The following is a 15,163-nucleotide window of genomic DNA, read 5'->3' on the forward strand; positions in this document are numbered from 1 at the left end:
CAAAGGCAATAATGTGAGTGATGTTTAGTGCAAGATTTACGTGCAGTAAAGTCAGATCAAAGATAGTCTGCAAGTCCCCAATGATGTATATAGTAGTTGAGGACTGCTCTCTAGTAGTTGGTGGGATGGTTGGCCATTACAAAGTCAGGAGAGCTGTAACAGATGCCATTATAAACATGTCGGCCAGAAAGATTAGAGTCTTACAGTATTGAAGCAGTCCCTTCGTCCCACCATGTCCATGCTAGCTCTCCATGCTAAACCCATCAAACAGCACTTGATCAATGGCCTTGCACACCCTGGCCATGCATGTTCAACTCGTGCCAGGCATTGGTCCTACCAACTGTGCCAGAGCATCATGGGTGAATGGGGGGGGGGGGGGGGGGGGTGAATGGGTCAGAGATTCTGCCCCTTTCCCTGAGAGACACTCCTCTTACACAGCCTCCTCATAAAACATATTTGCTTCTGTGTTTAGGGCATTATCTTTAATCTCTTGACATTAGAGTCAAAGATTCATAGAGTGATACAGTGTGGAAACAGGCCCTTCGGCCCAACTCGCCCACACCGGCCAACAATGTCCCAACTACACTAGCCCCACCTGCCTGTGTTTGGTCCATATCCCTCCAAACCTGTCCTATCCATGTACCTGTCTAACTGTTTCTTAAACTGCCTCAACTACCTCCTCTGGCAGCTTGTTCCATACACCCACCACCCTCTGTGTGAAAAAGTTACCCCTCAGATTCCTATTAAATCTTTTCCCCTTCACCTTAAACCTATGTCCTCTGGTCCTCGATTCCCCTACTCAGGGCAAGAGACTCTGTGCATCTACCCGATCTATTCCTCTCATGATTTTGTACACCTCTACAAGATCAAACATTGCTTACATCAGGTGTGCCAAGGGCCAGCCCTTGTGCGAATAATTATTCTGGGTGTCATGAAAGATCTGGCAAATAATTAACAATCTTGTAACCATCTTCTGATGAAGCACAAATGACGTTTGAAGTCAGTTCAGGAGAACTGAATGGCTTAGTAACCTGGAAATACCTTCTTCAGCCTCTGTGGTTCAAAGAATATAGATTCTTTCAGTTTAGTTTAGAGATACAGTGCAGATACAGGCCCTTCGACCCACTGAGTCCGTACTAGGGCTGCCAACTGTCCCGTATTAGCCGGGACATCCCGTATTTTGGGCTAAATTGGTTTGTCCCGTACGGGACCGCCCTTGTCGTGTATTAGGTCTGGGGGGACGCTGTAGGCACGGACACTGTAGGCCCGGACAGTGTCGGCCCGGACACCGTAGGCCCGGACACTGTAGGCCTGGATACTGTAGGCCCGGACACTGTAGGCCCGGACACTGTAGGCCCGGACACTGTAGGCCTGGACACTGTAGGCCCAGACACTGTAGGCCCGGACACTGAAGGCCTGGACACTGTAGGCCCAGACACTGTAGGCCCGGGGGGCACTGTAGGCCCGGACACTGTAGGCCCGGACACTGTAGGCCTGGACACTGTAGGCCCGGGGGGCACTGTAGGCCCGGATGCTAGGCTAACGGAGTGTGTTCGGGGAGCGGGGCCGAGTGTGTTTGCCTGACGGAGGTTGAGTAGCAGCCTGGCTCCCGGCCCGGACGGCCACCATTGGTGGAGCGGGAGCACGTGGCCGCTGGCTGGGTGAGGTCACGTGGGGCGCGGGGCGGTGACGTTACCTTGTCCCGTATTTGGGAGTGTGAAAGTTGGCAACCCACCGACCAGCGATCTCCGCACACTACTACTATCCTATACACAAGGGAAAATCTACACATACACCAAGTAAATTAACCTTCAAACCTACAAAGTCTTTGGAGTGTGGGAGGAAAACCGAAGATCTCGGGAAAAAAACCCACGCGGTCACGGGGAGAACGTACAAACTCCATACAGACAGCACCCATAGTCAGGATCGAACCCGGGACTCTGGCGCTGTGAGGCAGCAACTCTACCGCTGCGCCACCGTGCCGCCCGTTAAGGAGTTAAATATCAGGAATCTTCACTCCTCGGGCAATAATCTCAACAGAAAATCTTCAATTGGTGATTTTGGAGATTTCCTTAGTTTAAAAAAACTTTTACAAAACTCTGTTCATAACTTATAGGAGCAGAATTAGGCCATTCGGCCCATCAAGCCTACTCCACCATTCAATCATGGCTGATCTATCTCTCCCTCTCAGCCCCATTCTCCTGCCTTCTCCCCATAACCCCTGACACACGCACTAATCGAGGATCTGTCTATTTCCGCCTTAAAAATATCCACTGACTTGGCCTCCACAGCCCTCTGTGGCAATGAATTCCACAGATTCACCACGCTGAATTTCTAATAAACATTGTAGAAATCAAATGATTTTGGAGTCTCCAACCTCTCAGATGCTCTTGAATCGTTCAATCATAGGACCAGAAAAGAACGCAGAACGGATAAGAGGCCATTCGGCCCATCATGTCCATACCCATCGATGAAGAGCTTCCCATGACTAATACCACCTTCCAAGGCCCCTACCTCCAGGCCCCAGTTAAAGGCAACCACCCGTCCTGCCTCTACTTCCGCGTCCTGCCGAGGTTGAGTAGGCTGGGTCTCTATTCCATGGAGCGCAGGAGGATGAGGGGAGATCTTATAGAGGTGTACAAAATCATGGGGGGAATAGATCGGGTAGACGCACAGAGTCTCTTGCCCAGAGTAGGGGAATCGAGGACCAGAGGACATAGGTTCAAGGTGAAGGGGAAAAGATTTAATAGGAATCTGAGGGGTAGCTTTTCCACACAGAGGGTGGTGGGTGTATGGAACAAGCTGCCAGAGGAGATAGTTGAGGCTGGGACTATCCCGACGTTTAAGAAACAGTTGGACAGGTACATGGATAGGACAGGTTTGGAGGGATATGGACCAAGCGCAGGCAGGTGGGACTAGTGTAGCTGGGACATTGTTGGCCGGTATGGGCGAGTTGGGCCGAAGGGCCTGTTTCCACACTGTATCACTCTGTGACTCTGCGACACGCTCCCTTTCCAATAACCAGTTCCGGAGCAACACTACCCTCTGGAAGAAAACTTTTTCCTTCTCTCCTCTCTAATCCTTTTACAACCACTTTGAATCCCTGCTCTTTGCTTTGTAACCCCTTGGCCGAGGGAAATATATCCTTCCTACTTACTGTGTCTAGCCCCTGGATAATTTAATGTACCTCAATTAAACTTCCTCCGTTCCAAAGAAAACACCCCCGGCTCATCCAATCTTTCCTCATAGCTACAATTTTCCAGCCCTGGCAACATCTGTGTAAATCTGCAGAATGTTACGTGGTGATCAGAGTTGTTCACAGAGCTCGGACTTGTGTACAGTTTTAGCCTCACCTTCTCTCCCCTGGATCCTGACTAATAAAGCGAAGCATTCTTAATGCTTTCTGTAATTACTGAATTGACTAACCTGCCACATCGTTCAGAGATACAGCGCGAAAACAGGCCCTTCGGCCCACCGGGTCCACGCCGACCAGCGATCCCCGCACACTAACACTATCCTACACCCACTAGGGACAATTTTTACATTTACCAAGCCAATTAACCTACAAACCTGTACGACTTTGGAGTGTGGGAGGGAACCGAAGATCTCGGAGAAAACTCACGCAGGTCACGTACAAACTCCATGCAGACAGCGCCCGTAGTCGGGATGGAACCCGGGTCTCCGGAGCTGTGAGGCAGCAACTCTACCGCTACGCCACCGTACCAACTTGTTGACTTAGTGCCACTATTCCAGGCTGGCTTTGGAATGAACTTTGCCTCTTCTGGAGTGGGACGGGGAACATCTGCAAGATGTGGATGCAGGGATCGCTGGTCGGGGGTGTGCTGGGATCGCTGGTCGGGGGTGTGCTGGGATCGCTGGTCGGGGGTGTGCTGGGATCGCTGGTCGGGGGTGTGCTGGGATCGCTGGTCGGGGGTTTGCTGGGATCGCTGGTCGGGGGTGTGCTGGGATCGCTGGTCGGGGGTGTGCTGGGATCGCTGGTCGGGGGTGTGCTGGGATCGCTGGTCGGGGGTGTGCTGGGATCGCTGGTCGGGGGTGTCCTGGGATCGCTGGTCGGGGGGGGGATCGCTGGTCGGGGGTGTGCTGGGATCGCTGGTCGGGGGTGTGCTGGGATCGCTGGTCGGGGGTGTGCTGGGATCGCTGGTCGGGGGTGTGCTGGGATCGCTGGTCGGGGGTGTGCTGGGATCGCTGGTCGGGGGTGTGCTGGGATCGCTGGTCAGGGGGTGTGCTGGGATCGCTGGTCGGGGGTGTGCTGGGATCGCTGGTCGGGGGTGTGCTGGGATCGCTGGTCGGGGGTGTGCTGGGATCGCTGGTCAGGGGGTGTGCTGGGATCGCTGGTCGGGGGTGTGCTGGGATCGCTGGTCGGGGGGGATCGCTGGTCAGGGGGTGTGCTGGGATCGCTGGTCGGGGGTGTGCTGGGATCGCTGGTCGGCGCGGGCTCGGTGGGCCGACCGGCCTGTTTTCGCGCTGTATCTCTAAACTAAACCAAACCAAATCTGCAAGGCCTTGACCTCCCAAACACGTGTCCAGCAGGGGTCAGTAGAGGACACGTTACAGCAGGTGGTCTGTGGGAGGAGGTGGGTCAATGCTGGCTGATTTGGCTTTGATGCCAACACCATTGGTCACTGCGGTCGAGCTAATAAGTGATTCAAACTATTGAGACTTTAGTCAATAGACAATAGGTGCAGGAAGTTGGCCATTCGGCCCTTCGAGCCAGCACCACCATTCAATGTGATCATGGCTGATCATTCTCAATCAGTACCCCGTTCCTGCCCTCTCCCCAAGAAGGGCGCACGCTCTGGGTTGGCGCCCAGCTGCAGCGACTGAGGTTGCATTTGGGCTGCGAGCTGTTGTTGTGCGGGCGTTGTTATTTCTGCTACTTCTGCTTCCGCTGTCTCTGTTTGTTGCCGTTGGCCTGACCGAGGTCAGTTGGCAGGGGTCACCAAGGGGAGGTCGGCAACGGCAGCCCCTTTCCTGCACATGTTGAGGCTGTGGTCCGCCTGGCGTGGGAAGGTTTCTGGGTAAACGTCAGGTGGTGGTTGGTGTTTGGAGGTGCCACGACCGCCCTATTGTAAGAGGGACGGACTCACCAGTGACCCAGCTGCTCAATCGGACGGTTTCCAAGTGCTGGCGGAGAATGATGACATTGGAAAGGATTTTAAAATACAAAGAATTTAGGGCGGAATTGGAGGTGGTGCAGCGGTAGAGTTGCTGCCTCACAGCGCCAGAGACCCGGGTTCCATCCTGACCACGGGTGCTGTCTGTACGGAGTTTGTACGTTCTCCCCGTGACCTGCGTGGGTTTTCTCCGGGTGCTCCGGTTTTCTCTCACACTCCAAAGATTGAAGGTGCAGGATTGTCGGTTAATTGGCTTCGGTAAAAATTGTAAACTGTCCCTCGTGTGTGTAGGATAGTGCTAGAAGGAATAATGCTAGATAATAAGAGAAGGAATGGGTGACGTTGTGGGTCGAGACCTTTCATACCTTACAGCACTTGCAGCGCCGGAGACCCGGGTTCCATCCCGACTACGGGCGCCGTCTGTACGGAGTTTGTACGTTCTCCCCGTGACCTCCGAGATCTTCGGTTTCCTCCCACACTCCAAAGACGTGCAGGTTTGTCGGTTAATTGGCTTCTGTATAGTGTAAATTGTCACTAGTGTCCCTAGCGTGCGTAGGGTAGTGTTAGTGTATGGAGACTGCTGGTCGGAACAGACTCAGTGGGCTGAAGGGCCTGTTTCCACTCTGTATCTCTAAAGTCTAAAGTCTACAGAATAAATCACCACTGCATGTGCTAGTAAACGCTCTGCTGGACTAAGGAGAGGGGGGAGATGTAAGTAGGACTTAAGGGGCAATGTTTTCACTCAGAGGCGGGAGGGGAGCATGCAGGAAGGAACTGCAGGTGCTGGTTTAAATCGAAGATAGGCACAAAATGCAGGAGTAACTCAGCGGGACAGGCAGCATCCCTGGAGAGAAGGGGTGGGTGACGTTTCTGGTCGAGACCCTTCTTCAGACCAAAGATACTCGAGGAACAAGATGGGCCACTCCGTTGAAATCGCCTATACTGAAGTGTAGTACGCAAAGGAGCCATTTTAGTAAGCAAACCTGCCGTTCGCGAAGCCTCTCGCAGTGTAATCAGTGTTTGGGGGAATAGTATGTGTGATAATACCATTAAAATGCAGAATATATCTCATCTATCAATTCACAGATTTTAGTTATTTTTCTTTTAAAATGTTTCTGCAAGTTTCTGCTTACTAAAATGGCGCCGTGACAGACGACGGTTTTTAGGGTCGAGTGGTCTATCTTACTCCTCTAGTATCTTTGGCCATGACAGACGACGGTTTTTAGGGTCGAGTGGTCTATCTTGCTCCTCTAGTATCTTTGGCCATGACAGACGACGGTTTTTAGGGTCGAGTGGTCTATCTTGCTCCTCTAGTATCTATGCTTCAGGCTGAGTGCTTCCCAGCATAATCCCAACTTGTTGATGCTTTCCAGAGCCGGCAGCAAAGCCGGAGAAGCTGGATCGGCAGGCCGATGCGATTTACAACGCTGGCATTATGGTGCATGAGTTTACTATTACAACTTCTTAAAGGGATTGTGTCATCTTGGACGATGGACAGATTCAGCCCATGAAGGTCCCTGGAAGAATCCATGCTGCCAATCGCTGCTGTGTAGGCAGGTGCCACCAAATGCACATTGGCTCCTAGAAACATAGAAACATAGAAAATAGGTGCAGGAGGAGGCCATTTGACCCTTCGAGCCAGCACCGCCATTCATTGTGATCATGGCTGATCATCCACAATCAGTACCCCGTGCCTGCCTTCTCCCCATATCCCTTGATTCCACTAGTCCCCAGAGCTCTCTCTAACTCTCTCTTAAATCCATCCAGTGATTTGGCCTCCAGTGCCCTCTGTGGCAGAGAACTCCACAAATTCACAACTCTCTGGGTGAAAAAGTTTTTTCTCATCTCTGTTTCAAACGGCCTCCCCTTTATTCTTAGACTGTGTGGCCCCTGGTTCTGGACTCGCCCAACATTGGGAACATTTTTCCCTGCATCTAGCTTGTCCAGTCCTTTTATAATGTTATACGTCTCTATAAGATCCCCTCTCGTCCTTCTAAACTCCAGTGAATACAAACCCAGTACAACTCAGTAACTCTGAGTAACTCAGCGACTCAGTCTGAAGAAGGGTCTGGAAGGGTCACCCATTCCTTCTCCCGAGAGATGCTGCCTGACCCGCTGAGTTACTCGGGCATTGTGTGCCCATCTGCGGTTCCTTGTGTCTACAGGCATGCTCACAGGTCACGCAGTAGGGATGGCGAGGGTGTGGGTGAGGCGGAACGTTGCGGGGGAGGTTTATCGGACGCAGGAGGTTCAGAGTCTGAAGAAGTAGAGTAAACTGTGAATCGGTGACGTGTTTGCACACGGAGGAAGGAAGAGAGACTTCTTTCAAAAAGAAACACTGGATGAATGAGAACATTTAAATCCGCTTCCTGCCCTGGGTAACCTCAGGCTGGTGTGACACAGCTTGCAATGCTGCCAGCCTCTGCTCTACCTGTTTACCATGGGGGACTGGCTGGGTCATTTCCCCACCCCACGCGTCCCCTCCCCTCCCCTCCCCTCCCCCCCCATCCCTCCCCCCCCTCCCCTTCCCTGAGGGAGTGCAGCGCAGGTTCATTCTCGGGATGGCAGGACTAACATACGATGAAAGAATGGGTCGACTTGGCTTGTATTCGCTGGAATTTAGAAGGATGAGAGCGGATCTTAAAGAAACATTCTTAAAGGATTGGACAGAGGCTAGATGCAGGAAAAATGTTCTCCATCTTGGGGGAGTCCAGGACCAGGGGCCACGGTTTAAGAATAAAGGAGAGGCCATTTAGCACTGAGATGAGGAAAAACTTTTTCATCCAGAGAGTTGTGAATCTGTGGAATTCTCTGCCACAGAAGGCAGTGGAGGCTGATTCACTGGATGTTTTCAAGAGAGAATTAGATTTAGCTCTCAGGGCTAAGGGAATCAAGGGATATGGGGAAAAAGCCCTTCGAGCCAGCACCACCATTCAATGTGATCATGGCTGATCATTCTCAATCAGTAGCCCGTTCCTGCCTTCGCCCCATACCCCCTGACTCCGCTATCATTAAGAGCTCTATCTAACTCTCTCTTGAATGCATTCAGAGAACTGGCCTCCACTGCCTTCTGAGGCAGAGAATTCCACAGATTCACCACTCTCTGACTGAAAAAGTTTTTTCCTCATCTCCGTTCTAAATGGCCTACCCCTTATTCTTAAACTGTAGCCCTTGGTTCTGGACTCCCCCAACATTGGGAACATGTTTCCTGCCTCTAACGTGTCCAACCCCTTAATAATTTATACGTTTTGCTAAGTTCCCCTCTCATCGGTTCAAGGTGAAGGGGAAAAGATTTAATAGGAATCTGAGGGGTAACTTTTCCACACAGAGGGTGGTGGGTGTATGGAACAAGCTGCCAGAGGAGGTAGTTGAGGCTGGGACTATCCCATCGTTTAAAAAACAGTTAGACAGGTACATGGATAGGACAGGTTTGGAGGGTTATGGACCAAACGCAGGCAGGTGGGACTAGGGTAGCAGGGACATGTTGGCCGGTGTATGCAAGATGGGCTGAAGGGCCTGTTTCCACACTGTATCACTCTATGGGAATGGTTCTGGTCTGCTTTGTTGTCAGGTTTCAGCCCCAGGGTTAGCAGAGACATTGTGGGCTGAAGGGCCTGTTGCACTGCTGTACTGTTCTCTGTTCTCCCTTCCCAAGCTGTTGCCAGCGGCAGCACCTTGACACCAGGCGTTCCTGCCCCACCCCAGTGCGGTAACACTCAGTAACACTCAGTAATTTCAGTGCCTCTGGGCTGTGTTCCCCAGGCCCAGTGCCAGCGTTCCTCATCAACCTCACGTGAACTGTAGTGTACCAGCGGCCATGCATCCCCACCCACCACCCACCACCCACCACCCACCCACCCACCACCCGCCCAGCACCCACCCAGCAGCACCCGCCCCGCACCACCCACCCACCCACCACCCGCCCCGCACCACCCGCCCCGCACCACCCGCCCACCACCCACCCACCCACCCACCACCCACCACCCACCCAGCACCCACCCACCCAGCACCCACCCCGCACCACCCGCCCCGCACCACCCGCCCACCACTCACCCACCCAGCACCCACCCAGCAGCACCCGCCCACCACCCACCCGCCCACCACCCACCCACCCACCACCCGCCTCGCACCACCCATGTCTATTTTTGGTGTAAACCAGTGTCGGCATTTCCTTCCGACACCTCTTGCCCGCTTGATGTTTGTTTGTTGACGACCTGCGGTGAATTGGCCGGTGCTGTTTCTGCTGGAGTTGCCTGGTGTCGAGACCCTTCTTCACAACCGAAATGTCACCTATTCCTTTTCTCCAGAATCTGAAGAAGGGTCTCGACCCGAAACGTCACCCGTTCCTTCTCTCCAGAGATGCTGCCTGTCCCGCTGAGTTACTCCAGCTTTTTGTGTCTAACGAGGGTTAGTGTCTGCCCAACACCTGCCATGATGTCATGTTGAGGCCAATTGCAAACTTTGGTCCATTGGCACTTGGCAACAGAGGAGAGTTGGCCTGTTGCTAAGGACTGGGCAGCCATCTTGCAAGCCCATCTTGCCTGGGTGTCTAGTGCTTTGCCACCTCGCTCTCTCCCTCTTCCCCAAGCCCCCCTTTTTAATAAAGATCAAAAATAATTGATTCAATTATTATAAAAAATAATATTTACAAACCAAAATATTGGTAACACACCCATCATTGTCATACAAAACCACCAAATTATCTAAACACAATTTGTTCAAATAACTATATCACCATGATAGACAAAAAAAAGCTGGGGTAACTCAGCGGGACAGGCAGCGTCTCTGGTGAGAAGGAATGGGTGACGTTTTGGGCCGTGACCCTTCTTCAGACCCGAAACGTCACCCATTCCTTCTCTCCAGAGATGCTGCCTGTCCCGCTGAGTTACTGCAGCATTTTGTTTCTGTCTTCGGGGTAAACCAGCATCTGCACTTCCTTCCCGCACAACTACAAAGGACTTTCTTTTCGGAAGGAGATGAGGAGGAATTTCTTTAGTCAGAGAGTGGTGAATAATGTGGAATTCTTTGCCACAGACGGCTGTGGAGGCCAAGTCAGTGGATATTTTTAAGACAAAGATAGATAGGTTCTTGATTAGTACGGGTGGCAGGGGTTATGGGGAGAAGGCAGGAGAATGGGGTTAGGAGTAGGGCTGCCAACTGTCCCGTATTAGCTGGGACATCCCGTATTTTGGGCTAAATTGGTTTGTCCCGTATCAGCTTGGGAGATGCTGAAAGCCCGAATGTAGGCCCGGATGCTGTAGGCTCGGACGCTGTAGGCGCGGACGCTGTAGGCCCGGACGCTGTAGGCCCGGACAGTGTAGGCCCGGACAGTGTAGGCCCTTGTCCCGTATTAGGCTTGGGAGATGCTGAAAGCCCGAATGTAGGCCCGGATGCTGTAGGCTCGGACGCTGTAGGCGCGGACGCTGTAGGCCCGGACGCTGTAGGCCCGGACAGTGTAGGCCCGGACAGTGTAGGCCCGGACAGTGTAGGCCTGGACCCTGTAGGCCCGGACAATGTAGTGAGAAAGTTGGCAACCCTAGTTAGGAGGGAGAGATAGATCAGCCATGATTGAATGGCGGAGTAGACTTGATGGGCCGAATGGCCTAATTCTCCTTGTAATCCTTGTAATCCCTTTCTTGGAGCTGCAGATGGCATTTGGCGTGGGGTGGCGGTGGAAGGGTTAAAGGGAAGGTTTCGCAGGCAGGCAAAGCCCTGAGGAATGCAGGCGGCAGGGTTGAAGTTATCCGATTGCACGCTGAGAGAAACCTCCAGCGATCGGTTGGGAAGTTTCTCCTGACTCTGGGGCCGTGCTTGTGTGCTGCCCTGTCCCGGGTCGGACTTTGGTAGGTCTCAGGCTCTCGGCCCTGCTGCAGCAGGTCAAAGAAGACTCGCCCAGCAACAGACCGCCTGTGCAATCAATCGCAGGCCCTGCTGAGGCTGCAGGCTGTCGAACCAGTCGGGAATAGGAAGCACCCTTCCTTCAGTGCTGCAGTGCTGGAGATGGCGGCAGCCCCTGTAAGCCAACCTCCCTCCGACAGCTCGGCTGGGCTGCTGCTGCCTGCAATGTAGCTCGAGTGTGGGGAGGGAGGGAGGGAGGGAGGGAGGGAGGGAGGGAGGGAGGGAGGGAGGGAGGGAGGGAGGGAGGGAGGGAGAGAGGGAGGGAGGGATCCAGGGGCCTGTGGGGACCAGAGGCCCATGGTGGAACTTTCCAGCGCTCCAGATCCTTGCTGCTGAAGTTCGCTCTCCACGATTCCATGTTTACATTCGAGGCACTCTGCCCCACAGCTGACTGTCCACACACTTTCTTAACCCTTTGCGTGGACGTTCCCTGCAGTGCCCGAGGTGACCAGCAGGGCCAGCTCTCCCCAACTCCCACAGACTGCCTGAAAGTCCTCACCTTCCTTCCCCGATTTCCTCCCATTGTTTGCGAGCTGACCATGGATCGCCGAGTTAGGGCCGTCGAATCCGTGCCCCGGACTTTGCAGGCCCTAAAGTCGCCAATCCATGCTTCTTTATGAAGGGGAGGCGTATAGCATGGAATCACGCCCTTCGGCCCAACTGGCCCATGCCAACCAAGGTGGCGCGGCAGTAGATTTGCTGCCTCACAGCGCACAGTTGGTTCCATCCCGACTGCGGGTGCTGTCTGTACGGAGTTTGCATGTTCTCCCAAAGACCGCGTGGGTTTTCTCCGGGTGCTCCGGTTTCCTCCCGCACTCTAAAGACGTGCGGGTTTGTAGGTTAATTGGCTTCGGTGAAATTGTAAATGTCCCCTAGTGTGTGTAGGATGGTGTTAATGTGCGGGGATCGCTGGTTGGTGCGGACTTGGTAGGCCGAGGGACCTGTTTCTGCGCTGTATCTCGAAAGTAAAGAGTCCCATCCAAGCAAGTTCACATTTGCACACATCCCTCCCAACCTGTCCTCTCACAGAAGTGAGGAACTGCAAATGCTGGTTTACCAAGAAAGACACAGAGTGCTGGAGTAACAGCGGGTCAGGCAGCATCTCTGGAGAGAAGGAATGGGTGACGTTTCGGGTCGAGACCCTTCTTCAGATTCCACTGGCCAGTTACTGGAGCGAATAGGCTTGTATACACTGGAATTTAGAAGGATGAGAGGAGATCTTATCGAAACGTATAAGATTATTAAAGGGTTGGACACGTTAGAGGCAGGAAACATGTTCCCAATGTTGGGGGAGTCCAGAACCAGGGGCCACAGTTTAAGAATAAGGGGTAGGCCATTTAGAACGGAGATGAGGAAAAACTTTTTCAGTCAGAGAGTTGTGAATCTGTGGAATTCTCTGCCTCAGAAGGCAGTGGAAGCCAATTCTCTGAACGCATTCAAGAGAGAGTTAGATAGAGCTCTTAAGGATAGCGGAGTCAGGGGGTATGGGGAGAAGGCAGGAACGGGGTACTGATTGAGAATGATCAGCCATGATCACATTGAATGGCGGTGCTGGCTCGAAGGGCCGAAATGGCCTCCTCCTGCACCTATTGTCTAAAAGGAGTAGGTGACTTTTTGGGTCGAGACCCTTCTTCGTGACATTGTTTATCATAGGAGTTGATATCTCCTTCCGAAACCACACAGTGGGCGTGCATTTAGCAATGGTTCATGAAATTAGTTCACCCCCATCCCCACCCCCACCCCCACCCCCACCCCCACCCCCACCCCCACCCCCACCCCCACCCCCACCCCCACCCCCACCCCCACCCCCACCCCCACCCCCACCCCCACCCCCACCCCCACCCCCACCCCCACCCCCACCCCCACCCTCTCCAGCGTGCTCAGGGGTGGTCAGTAAATGCTGACCTGGTCTGTGCTGCAGACCTGTGGAAAAATGAATACAAAACCCCATTGAGGCTCGGTATTTGCCTGGCCCTCTGGGAGATGATGGTGAGTCATTCCCCCTGGTCAGGGGGGGGGGGGGGGGCAGGGAGAGAGTGAACGCTCACAGTCTTTTCCCCAGGGTAGCGGATTCTAAACGTAGAGGGCGTGGGTGTCCGGCGAGAGGGGAGAGATTTAAGATGGGACTTTTCACTCGGTGGGTAGTCCGTATCGGGAGCGAGCTGCCAGAGGATCGACCAAGCCAGGGGACTCTCTGCGTGCTGGTCTCAGAAGAAGATCTGCAATCACTCATTACAATCCCTCCACTCTCTTAAACCTCTACTCCAACAGCTACGTTATTCCATTTACCCTGTGCCTGTACACTCTGGATGGCTCGATAGTAATCATGTATCGTCTTTCCGCTGTTTAGATAGCGCGCGATAAAAAGGGTTTTCACTGTTCCCTCGGAACATGTGACAATAAACTAAACTAAACTAAACTAAACTAAACTAAACTAAACTAAACTAAACTAAACTAAACTGAACTAAACCGTACATACAGGTGTGTAGGTTAATTGGCTGGGCAAATGTAAAAATTGTCCCAGTGGATGTAGGATAGTGTGCGGGGATCGCTGGGCGGCGCAGACCCGGTGGGCCGAAGGGCCTGTTTCTGCGCTGTATCTCTAAATCTAAATCTAAACTATACTAACTTATACTAAACTAAACTACACAAAACTAGATTAAACTATACTAAACTAAACTATACTAAACTATACTAAACTAAACTATACTAAACTAAACTATACTAAACTAAACTATACTAAACTATACTAAACTAAACTATACTAAACTAAATTATACTAAACTAAACTAAACTATACTAAACTAAACTAAACTATACTATACTAAACTAAACTAAACTAAACTATACTAAACTAAACTAAACTAAACTAAACTATACTATACCAAACTAAACTAAACTATATTAAACTAAACTAAGCTAAACTATACTAAACTAAACTAAACTAAACTAAACTAAACTAAACTAAACTAAACTAAACTAAACTGAAACTACAACTATGTGCACGAAAGAACTGCAGATGCTGGTTTAAATTGAAGGTTGACACAAATTGCTGGAGTAACTCAGCGGGACAGGCAGCATCTCTGGAGAGAGGTAATGGGTGACGTTTCGGGTCGAGACCCTTCTTCAGTCTCTTCCCTTTAGTCACCCGTTCCTTCTCTCCAGCGATGCTGCCTGCCCCGCTGAGTTACTCCAGCGTTTTGTGTCTATCTTCGGTTTAAACCAGCATCTGCAGTTCCTTCCTGCACGTCCATGGAGATCTGAACCGCATGCCACTTCTCAAAGTTCTCAAGTTAACATGTTATGTCACAGAAGACCCACCTTCAAATCTTTTTCCTGATAACCACAGCCTCAGAATAAAAGGATGTACCTTTAGAAAGGAAATGAGGAGGAATTTCTTTAGTTAGAGGGTTGTGAATCTGTGGAATTCATTGCCACAGACGGCTGTGGAGGCCAAGTCAGTGAATATTTTTAAGGCAGAGATTGATAGATTCTTGATTAGTGCGGGTGTCAGGGGTTGTGGGGAGAAGGAAGGAGAATGGGGTTAGGAGGGAGAGATTGATCAGCCATGACAGAGTAGACCTGATGGGCCGAATGGCCTAATTCTGCTCCTGTGACTTAGGAACATAAACTTATGAACCAAAGTGCAAGTGTCAAATGTAAACCTGTTTTCTGATACATTAAAGTGGCCATCACATTTTTTGAATTGGTAGCCAGATGTGGGATGAGAAATGGAGACACATAAGACAGACACAGAATGCTGGAGTAACAACTCAGCGGGTCAGGCAGCATCCCTGGAGAGAAGGAATGGGCGACGTTTCACAGAATGCTGGAGTAACTCAGCGGGTCAGGCAGCATCCCTGGAGAGAAGGAATGGGCGACGTTTCGGGTCGAGACCCTTCTTCAGACAAAAGATCACGGAAAATGTCGAGTGGATCGTTGTAAGCCACGGGAAGGTAGCAACGAGACATACAATGTAAAATATATTCGGGGGGCCAGTCAGAATGGTCGAAGAACTAGGATGGAGGGGGATGGAGAGAGACGGAAAGCAAGGGTTATTTGAAGTTAGAGAAGTCAATGTTCATTCCGCTGGGGTGTGAGCTGCCCAAGCGAAATATGAGGTGCTGTTC

The sequence above is a fragment of the Rhinoraja longicauda genome, chromosome 37 (assembly GCF_053455715.1).
Source record: "Rhinoraja longicauda isolate Sanriku21f chromosome 37, sRhiLon1.1, whole genome shotgun sequence".
Taxonomy (NCBI): Eukaryota; Metazoa; Chordata; class Chondrichthyes; order Rajiformes; family Arhynchobatidae; genus Rhinoraja; species Rhinoraja longicauda.